We start from the raw sequence: 5116 nt of genomic DNA on the forward strand, positions 1-5116 counted from the left end.
GTCAAACACTCCCTCAGTCTATACAATATAATGACAAAGGGAGACGGGGCCACTTCAGACACAGAGATTCTGTCAGAGCGCTTAACATGTGATAGGAATCAGATATGGACGTTGACAAAGACTGCACTGAGAGCCTCGACTCCAGCTCTCTTTTAAACAGCATTAAGATAGTTGAGAGAGAGTTGAGAGAGAGCATATAGAAAAGGAAAAGATAAAGTATTCAGAGGAATTGCCAATCCAACTGAAAGAAAACAATCTAATCCCCCAATGTCTTTCCTTGCCTGGACACCCCCCACCCCACTTTACTTTGACCTCCACACATAATTGGAAGAGGAAGTATAAACTCTAACATAGCCTATTAGCTACAAAGGTAACTCCAAACACATTTTCAATAAGAGCAGCTGTTTAGCTGGTTAAACAAAGGTTAGCCATGTGTTGGCAAACATTTATGTCCAAGTCAAGAAAGCTTACCAGCAGCCAGCAGCACTTTCCGTACTGGTATCTTATTCGTAGGTGCTTTTTCAAAGCCTGTGAGAGACTCCAGTAAGTGTAATTCAAATACAGTATAAACTCTGTTTACAGTGCATTCGGAAAGTATTCAGACCCCTTGAATTTTCCCACATTTTGTTACATTACAGCCTTATTCTAAAATGCAGGTAGCCTAGTGGTTAGAGCATTGGGCCAGTAACCGAAAGGTTGCTGGATCGAATTCCCAAGCTGACAAGGTAAAAATCTGTCGTTCTGCCCCTGAACAAGGCAGTTAACCCATTGTTCTCCGGCAGGCCGTCATTGTAAATAAGAATTGTTTTTTAACTGACTTGCCTAGTTAAATAAAGACAAAAAATAAATAAAAAAATACCCCAAAATGACAAAGCGACAACAGGTTTACAAATGTATAAACAATAAAAAACAGAAATACCTTGTTTATGTAAGTATTCAGAACCTTTGCTATGAGACTCGAAATTGAGCTCAGGTGCATCCTGTTTCAATTGATCATCCTTGAGATGTTTCTACGACTTGATTGGAGTCTACCTGTGGGAAATTCAATTGATTGGACATGATTTGGAAAGGCACACACCTGTCTACAGTATATAAGGTCCCACAGTTGACAGTGCATGTAGGAGCAGAAACCAAGCCATGAGGTCGAAGGAATTGTCCGTAGTGAGCCGAGACAGGATTGTGTCGAGGCACAGATCTGGAGAAGGGTACCAAAAAATGTCTGCAGCATTGAAGGTCCCCAAGAACAAAGTGGCCTCCAACATTCTTAAATGGAAGAAGTTTGGAACCACCAAGACTCTTACTAGAGCTGGCCGCCCAGCCAAACTGAGCAATTGGAGGAGGAGGGCCTTGGTCGGGGAGGTGACCATGAACCCAATGGTCACTCAGAGAGCTCCAGAGTTCCTCTGTGGAGATGGGAGAACCTTCCAGAAGGACAACCATCTCTGCAGCCCTCCACCAATCAGGCCTTTATGGTGGTGGCCAGATGGAAGCCACTCCTCAGTAAAAAGGCACATGACAGCGTACTTGGAGTTTGCCAAAAGGCGCCTAAAGGACTCTCAGACCCTGAGAAGCAAGATTCTCTGGTCTGATGAAACCAAGATTGAACTCTTTGGCCTGAATGCCAAGCGTCATGTCTGGAGGAAACCTGGCACCATCCCTTCGGTAAAGTATGGTGGTGGCATATCCTTGAGTATCTCTGGAGAGACTTGAATATAGCTGTGCAGCAACGCTCCCCATCCAACCTGACAGCTTGAGAGGATCTGCAGAGAATAATGGGAGAAACTCCCCAAATACAGGTGTGCCAAACTTGTAGCGTCATACCCAAGAAGATTTAAGGCTGTAATCGCTGGCAAAGGTGCCTCAACAAAGTACTGAGTAAAGGGTCTGAATACTTACATAAATGTATATTTGGGTTTTTCCTGTGCAAGAGGGCAGGTATAGTTTGAGATGGATTACATCCCTAATTATATAACTGTATGACAAAGAATGTGAGAATACAAATAGAAATGGTAGGAAGACCAGCAGTAGAAAATGTCAGCAATTACAGGAAAAAATAGCTTATCTGTGAATCCTATAGAACAAATAATGGCTAAAATGTTCAGAAGCATTGATGTCAGACAGTAAGGATCATTTGAAAGAGAAAATGGACCCACCTTCTTCAACCTGTCTTATTTCCTCTTTCTTCAGTTCTTCATGCAGTGAGTGTGAATTGTGGTAGTATTTAATGGACTCCTATTCCTCTACCCATCGCCTCTCTCTCTTCTCTTCCTCTCCATCAGATAGCATGTCAGTGATTCAGGGTGTTGACCCTCACAGTAACCTCTGTGAACCAAGCCTTAAACTCCCCTCTTCTTTAATCTATTGATACAACTCTAAATCCACAGTGGACAACTCCATTCAATCTCCATTCAATTTTCATCCATTTCATCTACTCTTTTACCCCTCCTGTCTTCCCGCTTTCTCTCGAACTGGCCACTCTCCAAATACCACCAGTTTGAATATACCAGATATAGTTACTAGCACCACCGCCTGAACTCCAATCTAGCGACTTTCAAAGTAAAATGTATGACTTCACATCACTTGAACATTAATTACACCGTATGATGTATTTCATCTCACAAATAAGAAACTCCTGGATAAATTCTATTCCCACACAAACATGTTCCTGGTAGTTAGTCTCTGAGAGATTTTCCAAAGAACTTTACCAGAATGGTAAATCTCCCATCTGTTTTTCCTCAGAACATCCTGAATAAATAGCATCTTTTTACTATTTTATTTCTTGTAAGGTCTTGATTCAATGCGTAGCGCTGAAGATCCACACTGTACACTGCAATTGAAATGTAAAGGCCCAGCGCAGTCAAAATTCTGTTTTGCCTGTGCCTTGTATCATATGGTACAACAGCTGTAAAGGAGGGCAAAAATGTAATCTGTGTTAGTTTCTGGTTGAAAATACACAGAAAAATTATAAACAACATTCAACGATTTCATAGATGTTACATAGTTACAGTTCATATAAAGAAATCAGTCCACTTAAATAAATTCTAATCTATAGCTTTCACCTTTATTTAACCAGGTAGGCCAGTTGAGAAAAAGTTCTCATTTACAACTGCGACCTGGCCAAGATAAAGCAAAGCAGTGCGACACAAACAACACAGAGTTACACATGGAATAAACAAACATACATTCAATAACACAATAGAAAAGTCTATATACAGTGTGTGCACATGACTGGGGCGTGGATCAGAAAACCAGTCAGTAACTGGTTTGACCACCATTTGCCTCATGCAACGCGACACATTTCCTTCAAATAGAGTTTAGCAGGCTGTTGATTGTGACCTGTGGAATGTTGTCTCACTCCTCTTCAATGGCTGTGCGAAGTTGCTGGATATTGGCGGGAACTGGAACACGCTGTCGTACACGTCGATCCAGAGCATCCCAAACATGCTCAATGGGAGACATTTCTGGTGAGTATGCAGGCCATCGAAGAACTGGGACATTTTCAGCTTCCAGGAATTGCGTACAGATCCTTGTGACATGGGGCCGTGCACTATAATGCTGAAACATGAGGTGATGGTGGTGGATGAATGGCACGACAATGGACCTCAGGATCTCATCACGGTATCTCTGTGCATTCAAATTGCCATCGATAAAAGGCAATTGTGTTCATTGTCCGTAGCTTATGCCTTCCCATACCATAACCCCACCGCCACCATGGATCACTCTGTTCACAACGTTGACATCAGCAAACCGCTCGCCCACACAACACCATACACGCCGTCTGCACGATAGAGTTTAAACCGGGATTCATTCATGAAGAGCACACTTCTTTAGCATGCCAATGGCCATCGAAGGTGAGAATTTGCCCACTGAAGTCAGTTACGATGCAGAACTACAGTCAAGACCCTGGTGAGAATGACGAGTACGCAGATGAGCTTCCCTGAGACGGTTTCTGACAATTTGGGCAGAAACTATTTTCATCAGCTGTATTGGTGGCTGGTCTCAGGCGATCCCACAGGTGAAGCCAGATGTGGAGGTCCTGGGCTGGTGTGGTTACACGTGGTCTGTGGTTGTGAGGCTGGTTGGACGTACTGCCAAATTCTTTAAAACGACGTTGGAGGCGTCTTATGGTATAGAAATGAACACAAAATTGTATGGCAACAGCTCTGGTGGACATTCCTGCAGTCAGCATTCTAATTGCACGCTCCCCTAAGACATCTCTGGCAATGTGTTGTATGATAAAACTGCACATTTTAGAGTGGCCTTTTGCCCCCAGCACAAGGTGCACCTATGTAATGATCATGCTGTTAAATATCTTGGCAAAAGAGAAAATGCTAACAGGGATATATTTAAATTATATATATATATATATCTTTATTTAACTAGGAAATACTGTTAAGAACAAATTCTTATTTACAATGACGGCCTACCCCGGCCAAATCCTATCCATGACAACGCTGGGCCAATTGCGCGCCGCCCGATGAGACTCCCAATCACGGCCGTTTGTGATACAGCCTGAAATCGAACCAGGGTCTGTAGTGCCACCTCTAGCACTGAGATGCAGTGCCTTAGACTGCTGCACCACTCGGGAGCCCCGTAAACATGTTGTGCCAAACAAGCTTTATGTGCTTATGTAACATTTCTGGCTGCATTGGGCATTTAAAAAAGGTAATTTCCGTCTGAGCTGACATATGCAGTCTCCGTGAACACAGGAACTTTGCTTTCAAATTTCAATCATGCTGTAGTGCGGATCTTCAGCGTAACGGATTGAATCGAGCCCTTGGGGTTTTTAGGAAAGTGGTGAGCTGGCTCCAACCACAAGAAGGAGCTCTTCATCGACATTAAGGAAAAAACACAATTACACAACACACATCCATGATGAAACATACAGTACAGTACTCAAAACACCATGATGTCAAAACACATACTAGCATCCCTACTGAACTTCAAGGAGACATGCAGAGGGACAGACACTCATAACTCAAAAAGGTGTTAGCACTAAGACAATATGGTGACCATGCTTCAACCAAAATGTAGCTGCAGTGCACAGTTCTCAGCACATTTCTGACATTTGGTTTGTGAATGACATTTGTGACTGAACGCATCACTCACACTTGGG

The sequence above is a fragment of the Salvelinus fontinalis genome, chromosome 2 (genome assembly GCF_029448725.1).
Source record: "Salvelinus fontinalis isolate EN_2023a chromosome 2, ASM2944872v1, whole genome shotgun sequence".
Taxonomy (NCBI): Eukaryota; Metazoa; Chordata; class Actinopteri; order Salmoniformes; family Salmonidae; genus Salvelinus; species Salvelinus fontinalis.